The sequence below is a fragment of the Peromyscus californicus genome, unplaced genomic scaffold (genome assembly GCF_007827085.1).
Source record: "Peromyscus californicus insignis strain IS unplaced genomic scaffold, ASM782708v3 Scaffold_21__1_contigs__length_65335640, whole genome shotgun sequence".
NCBI classification, from domain to species: Eukaryota; Metazoa; Chordata; class Mammalia; order Rodentia; family Cricetidae; genus Peromyscus; species Peromyscus californicus.
The window spans coordinates 11,015,675-11,027,862 of NW_026294514.1; positions in this window are offsets into that span (position 1 = coordinate 11,015,675).

The window sequence follows — 12,188 nt, forward strand, 5'->3', positions numbered from 1 at the left end:
TTAACAATGACAACCTTCATTGAGTGCTCGCCGCATGCTGTGAGCTACAGGAGGAGTGGTCTTCGTGGACTAGCTCACTGACTACCAGGACGGCTAGATGATGCAAAAGATGCCATCATCTCCACCTCCTAGAAATGAGGCACAAACAAGTTTAGTCACTCGCTCAAGATCACACGGATATTGATGTAGAGCTGGGATTTATACTCAAAGATTCTCTTGGTTCCTACATTATGAAATGCTCATGAGTCTATTAAAAAAAATAGGAGAAACTCGAGTAGAGAGGTCACAGTTCAAATTTTCCTCTAATGCTCCGAGGCAGAGGAAGAATCCCATATGGGGCAATACAGGGTGAGCATAGAGACCCACAAATGAGTCTCACAGAATCCAAATATCAGGATCTTGGTGGGAAATAAGAGAGCATTGTAAAGAAGATTGGAAATGCTATTTATTCTATGAAAATGAAGCAGCCTTCAGGGTTTACCTCCAGGGCCAGCTGGAGGCTGATCTCTGAGCCAGCCTTCTGCTGTCTGTCACCAGGAGTTAAGGGGATGTCAACACCAGCTGCTTATAACAGTAGTGGGGTGTGGAACACGTGCTGACAATAACCACAGTGACCTCCCCAAAGCCAGCATGTATCTGTGCCCAACCCTGTGGTATGGGGGGGGGGGGGCGGGAATGAGGTGTAATGAGCCCCAAGGCTGCTGAAGGACCCAGGAACAAAACTGACTTATATCCAGATCTGACCCCAAAGGCCCTCAGAAGATTCCAAGGAAACCAAGATCCTCTCGAAGCCCGCCAGACTCTTAATTACCTTGTAAAATCGAGTACACCCTTTCCAGGAAGGTTGGTTTGATCACCGTGAGACAGGATGCCTTGGTGTTCTCTACTCTGAATGGGCACAGAGGACATAAGACACTGAACAGTTATCATCCAATTAATTCATTGAAGACCAAAAGCAAGTGTGAGGGTGGAGCGAGCCCTCCTGGCCACCAAGTAGAGGCCAACCCATCAGAAGGTTCCAGGCGCTTGTACAAAGTCAAGTGCGGTGTGGGACCTGGGGGTTCTCCTGCCTCTCACTGGCTTCAAGGCATTAAGCCAGCTTCAACTTCCCTGGTTTTACAGGGCCCTGCTAAGAAAATAAGAGTATAGATTTCCCAGGGTCCTTCTAACCCTGCATTTCTGGCATGATCCTTTCAATACTGAATGGGATAAAAATTCCTCCCAAGAACGCTGATGCGACCAGTAAATAATTCACATTTTTCAGTGGTTTCCATATGAACTTGAGAGTCCAAGTGCAGCTATCGCTTCTTTAAAAATAACTGGATAAAAAAGTAGGCTGGCTCTCTTCCTACTCAACATGCCTGTTGCTAGGCTTTTCAACCACGAAGCAGGTCTCAAGCTTGGGTGTGTGTGTGTGTGTGTGTGTGTGTGTGTGTGTGTGTGTGTGTGTGTGTGTGTGTGTGCTGGAGCTCAGAGACAAGCCCTCACACAAGAAGAGCCTCCAATAGTAGTCCCAATGGGAAAACTGTTGCCATGGCCTCAGACACGCCCTCCCTCCATGTTGCCATTGTCACGTTAACCTGAGAATGTACCATGTAATCCCATCGTGGCCTGAAATTTGTCCCCCAGAAATCATACATCAAAGCCCTAGCCCTCGTGGAGATGGGTGGAGCCTTTAGTGAGGTGGTCAATGTTAAATGAGGTTACAGGGTGAAGCCCACGCCAGCCCCGTTAGCACAGAGATTTTACAGTAACAAAGGAGAGAGTCTGGTGGCACGGCTTTCACCCATCCTCTCCTGACAGACAAGGACAGGTCATGCTGAAACACAGCCCAGAAGAGTCCCCAAGAGAAAGCAAGCCCGCCAACGTCTTGATCTTAGGCTGCCAGCGTCTAGAACGGAGAGATAATGAATGTCTACTGCTGTGGCACCCAGTCTGTGGGCTTTCGTCACAGCAGTCAGGGAAGGTTGTTAATACACATGCCACAGAGTCAGCATGGTGTTGGCTCCCAAGGTACTCCCACCATTTTTCAGTGCCTCCATCATTGAAGAGCCAAGGGGGAAGCTCTAAATACCCCTCACTTACCTCACTTCTTCAACAGGCCCACCATTTTAGACACAAAGGCTTGGCCATCCATGAGCTGCCAATGGTGTCCCAACCTCTGATCTTCGTATGCAGACCGAGGGACAAGAGGCGATCTTGTTCCACACAGGCTTCGGAGACGTACTGGTGACATCACAATGCCCTCTCCCTTGCCCTTTCCTAGACACGTAGTCACACAATGCGGCCACTCAGAGGTCCAGGCTCCAGATTTCACAGCATGCTGTGGAGGCCTACTTGCCTCCATTTCCCCACACATCAGTCTTCCACTTTGCCTGACAGACTGTCACACCATGGCTGTGCCTGGTTTTAGCCTTCCCTCACTCATTCAATGAATATTTATTGACTTATTATGTGCCAGGCACCATTCCAAGGAACTGGGACATTGCAGTGAAAAAAAAAAAATAAGCAAAAGTCTCCATCTTCATAGACGTTGCATTCTACTCTAAGCCCTTGTAATTAAATAACTTTTCATCAAGCCGGATTTCTGTTTATCTCATTGTAACACTGCTCTTTAGATTTTACAGCTTGTCATTTCTTACTCAATGACAGGTTTCTGTCCCAACCACATTCTCATCTCGCCCCACGTTCTTAAATGAATAACATCGCCGATACTCCATGTCACCAGCAGAAGCATGCATGAGAGGAGAAGAGAACACAGGGACTTCCTTGCCCGCCCGGAGGCATCCACACCTACCACAGCAAAGCCAGGAGCAGGGAGCGGAATTTCGAAGAGTCTGGAAAAGAGAGAAACGATCAGAGTGCAGAGGGCAAAGGCATCAGATTCTAAGTTTCTACTTAAGCCCTGTACTGGCAGTAAAAACGCAAACACAATTCCCCATTCGCTCTCCTTGGGGACCTCTCTTGGCTGATTTCTTATAACTCAATTGCACCAGTTCAGACAAAAATCGGCCAAGGTCATGGCAGTGAAATGCAGATTGTATGCTGATCAAGGGACCTTGGGTAGGAGTTACAAGCATGAACTCAAAAGCCAGAGCCCTGAATTCACCCTGTAATTATTTCATTTTTGACTATAGAAAGTCTCCATCAAATTGCTATCCTGGGTTTAAAACACTGTTTTCTGAAAACATCTAAAAAGCCAACTTGTATTTTCTGTCTAAAACATGCATAGTAACATAAAGGAGAGTCAGCAGCAGGAATGTGAACTTACATGGGGTAGGAAACGTGTCCTTTAAAGTTAACAAACCCAGAAATCGCCGTCATCGCATTTCTAACTGTGTCTGATGATAAAAACACCTTGTCCCCGTCTGCCCAAGCCAGTAGAAGATTATCAGGGTCACAAGGTGTCAGTTAATGCTCAGGTCTGGAGCTGATGCTCAGGTCTGGAGCTGATGCTCAGGTCTGGAGCTGGTGCTCAGGTCTGGAGCTGATGCTCAGGTCTGGAGCTGATGCTCAGGTCTGGAGCTGGTGCTCAGGTCTGGAGCTGGTGCTCAGGTCTGGAGCTGATGCTCAGGTCTGGAGCTGATGCTCAGGTCTGGAGCTGATGCTCAGGTCTGGAGCTCATCACTCCCCCCGTCTTGCATTCTCTTGGGGTTTGACAGCTTCTTCATCTTGGAAGTTCACCCCCTTCCAGAACCATAATGGGGAGGATGGAGTCAGTAGGAGACAGAAGGAGCGTTTTCGAATAGGGTTCAATTCCACTTAGAGAAACTGTCTCAGATTTGGTCTTTTGCCAAGGAAGGACAAGTAAAAGAACCAGCGCTTGGGCTGATCATGGAGGGTCAACCCGATCTGAACAGCTCATACCTTCGTGCCAGGTAACAAAACCAATCCAAGCCCATGTCCTTAGACCCCTGAGGAGAACAGCACCTTGTACCTGGTGAAGCCAGGAGAAGCAGCATGGAAACTACTTTTTTCGGAGGGAGGGGTGATTTATCACTGTAATTGAAAAATCACTGGAGCTGGTCCACTAAGCTTCAAGCTGGTTTTGAGATGTGCTGTATTCTTCCTGCCCAGGGACTCAGGTCCTGGTGAAGATTTGCTTGATGTTCAGAACACTTGTGAAGGAGACTGTGGGAAAAAACTCCACTGAGGACTGCAAGCAGATGGTGGGGAGACCTCCAACGGGTTCCTATACATTACCTTCTCCTCAGAAACCCAAAGGGGGGGGTTCTCTCCATAGCTGTATAACTGAGGACGAGAGAATATTCTTGTAATGCCGCCGTGGCGCTTCTCACTGACCTCCCTCACACCTCCCACTGCCTCACACCTCTGGGTTGTGAGTTCGGATTCAGACAGGCATTTTGTTAGGTTTCTTTTCTTTTCTTTTTCAGCTGCTATTGACACAAGCAACATCCTGTTTCAAATAAGGTTTTATATAAGTATATAAATATATATCTCAAATCCTTCATAAAGCTTCCTGGATGTCAAATGATTCTTACAGAAGAACAACTTGATGAAATAAGTGTAGATGAATCAGAAACAGGTGGATTAAATTCCCCTCAGACTATGCATGGATTTAAATATTCAGAGGAACCGTGCTTGAGAAAACGTCTTTTGAATTTTCCTAGACATCGAATCTTTAGAAATAATAAATAATGATAATTTCAGACTTGCTTCACGGCTTCCCCAGTCCAGGTCAATCCGTGCACACCCCTACATGAGGGGTTCCAGAGGAGGACCACAAAAGGGGACCACAGAGGTGGGGACCATGGGGGGGGGGGGTCACAGAAGGGGGTCACAGGGGGGTCCACGACTCTGCAGCCCTGGGTGATACACCACCACATTGTACCGCAAGTGCTGTGAGAGGGCCTCGAGGCCTCCAGCTTGCCTGTGTTCACACTCATGGTGGTTTGTTTTTGTTTAGCTTTTCATCTGAGAGAAGAACATTCTAATGATTTCCACCACCGCGCTCCCACCCCCCACCCCCGCCGTGTTCTTCCCATCGCTGAAACCCTCAGGGAGAATCTACTGTGTGTGACAAAGAAATATGTCTTTCCTCTGTGTTCCAGACCTTGGAAGCCATCCAAGGCCCCCTTTCCCCGGAGGCCAGCTCGCTCTCTCCTCCGCTCCCCGATTTGCATTTCACCGCCGCACACTGCAGCAGGCGGGGCGGACGAGAAGCTGAACGGGGAGCTAAAAGCGGAATGCAGAGGAAGCCTCCATTTTTCCAGCGCTCTGCACAGCATCCCCGCTGCCAGCAACCTGAAGCCAAATGCGATCTGAAATTTATACAGAAAAGAACATCAACACGACCACACTCAGTCTCTCCTCCCCTTTCCCAAGACCCCCTCTTGACCCGAGAACGTTTTATTTCATGTTTAATTTAATTCTTAGGTGGCTAATTAATATCTTGTTTCCCCCTCCCCTCCTGCCCCCCCCCCCCACCCTTACTTATTAATCTCGCCATTTACTTCCACGGTGTCCTGGTTTTCTTAAACTCTCCTTATCCGCGAATTTTTAACTTGTAAAACTGAACAAAGTCGCTCTTGAAATGTGAGCAAGAATTTGAAAAAGAAAGAAGAAATTGGGTCAGAAAAAAAGTCTTTTTTTTTTTTAATTGATTCGGTTTCAACCATCTGAAAGTACTTAAAACATGTACTACACAGTACACGGGGAAAGAAAAGGCAGCCATCCCACCCTGTACGTGGTCATCCTTACAAAGGCTATCGAAAGCGTGTGTGTAAGAAGGAATATGTTTTAATGAAGTTACAGCAGCTACTCAGCCAGATTAGTTAGCACTGCACTCACAATTAACTGTAGACAGAACTCACTCCCCAACTCAACATGTGTTTTTCTGAGCTGGTGGTACCAGAGGATTCCCAGGGGGAGACACTGGCACCTCAGAGCCTCGGCTGCTTCCTGCTTCCTCCCCTGTACATACACCTCAGGGAAATCAGACAGCAGAGTCTTCTCTTCTCACACCCATGTCCAAGAGGCCCCAAGGAAAGCTAAATACTAAATGCTGCCTGGGGAGTGGCATTTTAGCCCAGCTTAGCCTTTGTAGATCAAGTGTATCCAGACCTTCATCTGTCTGCTGAAAACCTTCATGTCTCCCATCACCAAGGAAAATAGTTTGAAAGACCGAGGGCCACATGAAGAGAAGGGGATTTACCAGACACCCCCAGAGAATCATCATGTGTAACATGTACAGTGACCATCCTTCCATCCTTCCACCCGCCAACTTGGCCTGGAGTGTGGGAGAGCTTGACAGATAGATGATCTGGATCCGTTTTAAAGTTCGTTCCCTTTTCTGCTCCCTGGCTCTTCTCTCTGGCCTACAGGATAAAATCCAGACTTCTCTGCATTGAGGGAAGCTTACAGGAGCTGGGCCTGGCAGCCCTCTCAGCCCTTCATTATCCCACAGAAGTCACCCAGGTCCTCGTCCACCCAGACTCTCTCCAGCTGCAAGGATTCCTGGCTGACACCCACTTCTTCAGGAAGACTCAACTCAAACACTTTCCCCTAACTGAAGAGGTTCCTTCCTAACATGGGACAGACTTGTTCTCCTCAGCCAAGGCCTTCCTGCTGCTGCGTGAGGGAAGACCTTAACAAACAAACCTTTGTTCCCTATAGCCAATTCGTATTGAGTAGGTGTGTGTGACTGAAAACTCGGACAAGGGGAATTTTTTGAGAGTCAAGTCTAGATGATCCTTTTGCCAAGAGTTTGCAGCGTCTTCTCAGCAATGGATTCAGTTTGGCCAAGAAGTTGCCGGCAATACTGGACCATGGCACACCTGAGCTGGTTACTCTACCCCTCACGTCAGGCCACAGGTATTTTTACTGAATACATCTCTATATTTTTACAGAGCTCATCCCAGTCCCATCTGACCATTCCAGAATGTTGTAGAAGCCAGGGGACGCCTTGCCTTCTCTCCAGCATCTATCCACACCCCGCCTTATTCTCATCCCGTGTTTAAGAGGTCACAAGTTGTTCCTGCCAGTTTAAGCAAAAAATGTTCTGTGAGGTAAAAGCGCCATAGCAATTAATTTCACTCCCTTGATAAGGAGCAAATAGGTCATTTTCTATTGCTAATAACACAATGCCACAAGCCAGGCAAGCTCTGGAGAAGAGGAGTTTGTGGGTCTTGTCCTCAGTTAAGGGCCACACATACTTGGCGATGGCCCTCTGCCTGGCAGAGTCCAGAGACAACACATTAAATGGTAAGAGATCTAGCCTAGCGGGCTTCCATAGCAGATTACCCTTAGCCCACTAATCAATTAATCCATCCACGAGGACAAAGCCCTAATTGTCTAAGGTCCTACCTAATCCTGTCTCTTCATTTCTCATAATGGAGATTAAGTTTCAATATTAATTTTAGAGGGGTCAGACCATATTCAAACCACAGCATCACGCAGATGAAACCAGCCATTTGTTTAATCAGGTCATGCTGGAAATAAACTCTCCCCTTGATAACAGACTATATTCCAATCTTTACGAATAAAGCTTGGACACTGTTCACCAACACTAGATAGTGAAGTGCTTTCTGTGAGCCAATTTACTTGATTTTCACAAATTCTAGGTGGGACCTGCTTTTATGGCCCCCTCTTTACCAGTGAGGAAGCTGGCCACACACACCAGCAGACATCTCACACAGGCCACAGGTTTCATATCTCTCAGGACAAAAACGACCATTTCATTGGCCTCCTAGAAGCAGCAACAGACAGTTTGCAACTTAGAGCCACGGTTAACCTAGTCCAAGCACACCCCAGACACCCCAATTCTTCCATAACTAGATTGGTAGTTTACACATGTCAGGCTATACACCAAACCTCAGATGGGAAAAGCTGGGTTCCCAGGGTCATTGAAAAGGCCCCGGGTGGCACTCCTTTTCCTCACAAAACTGGTTCTAACCAAACCTTGACTCCATCATTCTCTGGGGAGTGGAAAGTAGGGTCGCTATGCCATATCGAGGACACCCGAATCCAGAAAGAGCTGACTAAATGTCAATCACATAAGGACTGCAGAGGCCAAAGGGGAGGAGGAAGGGACCCTGCCAACTCCGGTGTGGGTGGATTTCCAGAGTCAATGTTGGCCACACATTGCCTCTCAAAATTCTGCGTCTTGGAATAAAAACAATGACTCTACTTGCCTGTGAACTATTTACCCAGGATAAGGAAACAGGCTTAAAGGAGCTGCCCTTTCCACCATGGCAACCTCCACCACTTCCTTTTGCCATCCTGTATAAACCTCGTAAGTGCTACCAACTAACAACACATAGGACAGCAGTAATGGTTCCTCCTTTAATACATGGTAGGGGGTGTGGGCTTCCCACACTGTGCCCTCCACCACCTTTCCCAGAGACCCTCAGTGGAGCCCTTCCCAACTCTCAGGGGCCCTTATAACCTTGCAGGCCTGACACAGACTTCTGTTCCCAGCTCATCCATGCAGAGAGGATGACACACTGAACCCCCACCCCCACGCCCCCCACCCCCACCTCTACCTCTCCATCTGCAAAATAGCCGAAATAATGCTAGCCACCTGCTTCCCTCACAGAAGAGTCGTGAGAATGAACAGCATTAGGCTAATGCCGACAGCTTTTCAGAGAGCTTGGTGTATTCAGAACAAGAGCCTATACGGGTAACAAACGCAGTTCCCTAATCACGGGACTTTGAAGCCGCCCATATATTTTCAAAGCCAGGGGTGCGGGAACATCCGATTCCCTATTTGTTATTTTGAAATGGTGCCCAAAAGAGAAGAGGACAAGACATGACGGAAGGATATGGTTGAAACACCCCTTCTGGTGGCCATCCATTCAACATCTGTCGGAGAGGTGGGGGTGGTGGGGGGTGCGGTGCAGGCTGATTACAGGGCCTCAGACTGCGGGAGTCCATTATCATTAGTGAGGTATTTCAAGCTGAATGGGCCAAAAGGACAGGTCAGCCTGCAGATATTTTTACTGAATGCAGGGCTCATCGCAGCCCCATCTGACCATTCCAGAATGTTGTAGAAGCCAGGGGCCGCCTTGCCTTCTCCCGAGCATCTATCCACACCCCGCCCTTCGCCTCACTCATCCCTTGTCTAAGAGTTCACAAATTGTTCCTGCCAGTTTAAGCAAAAAATGTTCTGTGAGGTAAAAGGGCCATGGTAATTAATTTTGCTCCCTTGACTGGAAGGTGAAAAGCTTTTTATTATGTAAATTATAAATGTCCTGGAGGGAAACTTATCTCCCTTTCACCGATAAGCCCATCAGGCTGCCTACATCAGGATTTTTTTTTTAATGTTTATTAGTCTAGGGGGGCTGTTTAGGAGGTTTCGTAGCTTCTAAGTGCTGACATTTATCTATTGCTTCAAATAAACCTAGTGGCAGGGAGCCATGGATGGACCACTAAATACAGAGGAGGGGAGGCCGTGTGACCGTCCACAGACAGGCAGAGAGCAATAAGGAGCAGCTCCCGAGCGAGCCCAGAGCAGTGGGGCACTGGCCATTCTCCAGGCTGAGCCCAAGGCTCTCCCACTCAGTTTTCTCCTCTGTCCTACTCTTGGGTGAAGCCTCTCTCCCCTGCCTCCTCTCAGCCTCTCCCACAACACACTGGGTACCCCCACACCACTATCCTGCCCTGGAGCTGAAGGGCTTCCTCCTCCCTCCGCCCCCCCCCCCCCCCCCAGCTTCCCCAGCCACAATTCTTTGTTTGGGACCATTCTTCGTTATAATAGAATACACACTGGAAACTGGAACTCTTTCTTCCCGCAGAGGGATGAGTGTTTATACACAGTAATGCTTGGCTGGGCCATGATGCCCAGATACATGGCCAGCAGACCTCTCTCCATGTTTCTGTGAGGATGGATTTTTGGATGAGATTTATTTACACTGAAGTCAATGGATTTTGAGTGAAGCAGAGTGTCCTCTCTAAGGAGAGAGGCCTCATCCAAAGCCAAGCCTGAGTAGGGCAAGAGACTGACATGAACTCTCACTCTCTCTCTCTCTCTCCTCTCTCTCTCTCTCTCTCTCTCTCTCTCTCTCTCTCTCTCACACACACACACACACACACACACACACACACACACACACACACACACGCTCTGTTCTCTCACTGGAGAACTCCAACACATAAGCCAACGGCAGTGTTGACCACAACCATCACTCTAATCCCAGAAGGCGAGGATTTAGTGTGGTGACCCCTGACTTAAAAACCTGGAGAAAGGGGGATGCTTAAGTTTCTCCCTTTGTAGATCAGCAGCTGTTAGCTTGTGCCTTGGCAGCTGAGTGACATGTCCTAGGCTGCCAAAGAAGAAGGAAGCAGAGGAGAGGAGATGGGTGAGCAGAAAGGAGAGGTGAGGTCACAGTCGCAAGTGGATCCCAACTGAGGGTTTTTGAATGAGAATACCCTCCGTGGGCTCATATATTTGAACCTGGTCCCCAGTTGGTGGAACTGTTTGGGAAGAATTAGGAGGTATGGGCTTGTTGGAAGAGGTGTGTCACTGCGGGAAGTTTCAAAAGCTTAGGCCATTTCTAGTTAGCTCCCTCTCTCTGCCTCCTACTTGCAGATAAGGATGTGAGCTCCCAGCCACTGCTCCATCTCCACACCTGCCTTCGGATGCTATGCTCCCATCCATAATAGTCATGGACTCACCCTCTGAAACGTAAGTCCCAATAAACTCTTTCTTCTACAGGTTGCCTTGATCACGGTGTCTTCTCTCAATAGAAAAGTAACAAATAAGGGCAACTTTGCTACAAGTTCTGTGTTCTAGGCTTTTAAAAAAGAATCTAGCTCATGACAGATCCATGGTATGTAGCAGGAATCTTAGAAGGTCTTATTAATAAAAACAAACCTGGAGCCAGGTATTGGGATGAAGGCTGAAAGATCAGAGAAGCAGAACAAGCCACAGCTACCTCGCCTCGCCAGTTCCTCAGCTGATCCTGTTTCCTCAGACTGGAAGCTTCTGAGTCATCATCCAAATGGATCTCAGCTGAACTGCTACTCAAAGCCTAAAAGCTTAACCAGCCAAATGCTTCTAGTTTCTGGTCTTCATGCCTTATATACCTTTCTGCTTTCTGCCATCACTCTCTGGGATTAAAGGCTCACTTCTTGGGATTAAAGGCATGTGTCACCATGCCTGGCTATTTCCAATGTGGCCTTGAACTCACAGAGATCCAGAAGGATTTCTGCCTCTGGAATGCTAAGATTAAAGGCGTGTGCTACCACTGCCTATCCTCTGTGTTTAATATTGTGGCTGTCCTGTTCTCTGACCCCAGGTAAGTTTATTAGGGTGCACAATATTTTGGGGAACACAATACCACCACAATGGTACATGTCAATACATAGCTGTTTAGGAGACTTTGTCTTCCAACAGTGTTTACGATATAGGTAGGTAGGCAGTGGGGAGGGATGGGGTCTTGTCTTTCCGGAGCATGCGTTCTAGTGAAAGCTCTGGAAATAAGGAAAAGCACACATCAAAGGAGGCTGGGCTCATGTTTGCTGTGCACAGTGGGAGGAAACAACCCTGCACATCACAGTTATGTCAGGAAAGGAGCCTCTGAAAGGGCTCGCTTCAGATGAGCTGTCAAAGAGGACCACCTGCATGAGGGAGCTTCCTTGGGGGGCCTTCAGGCAAGAGGAAGGGATAAAGTCACCCAAAGAAGAGAAGACCTCAGTCCAGGAGCCTCAAATAGAGCCAGGCAGTCTCACAGATGATGCCACACTTTCTCCAAGTACGGTGAAGTATTTTATCAGAGGAATAACGTTCTTCTGATTTGTTTTTTGCACATGATTTCAACCACCTCGGTGTGAAGGACAGACTGGGGAGGGTAAGACCCGTGCTGGGTCCTGGCAGCCTGCTCTTCTCAGGTTGGAGAAAGGACACCTGCAGTTAACCCCAGCTCATGTCTTTCAAGAGGAAAGACACTCTCTTATCCTAAGGAGACACTCTCAGCCTAATATGTAACACAAATATGGAGAGAATGAAGAGAGAGGAAGGCCATTTGAAGCTGAAAGAAGCCCTAGGCTAGGTCTTGAAGGTGGGAATCAGGATGAAGGGAAGGTCATTTAAAATGATCCCCATGGATTGAGACAGGATTTTGCTCCACCTAACAAGAAAACTAGCTTCAGGATTTCCATGATTTATTAATTATTCGTGGTGGTAGGACTATGTTGCTTCATATGGAACACTTCTCCAAGACTGTGTG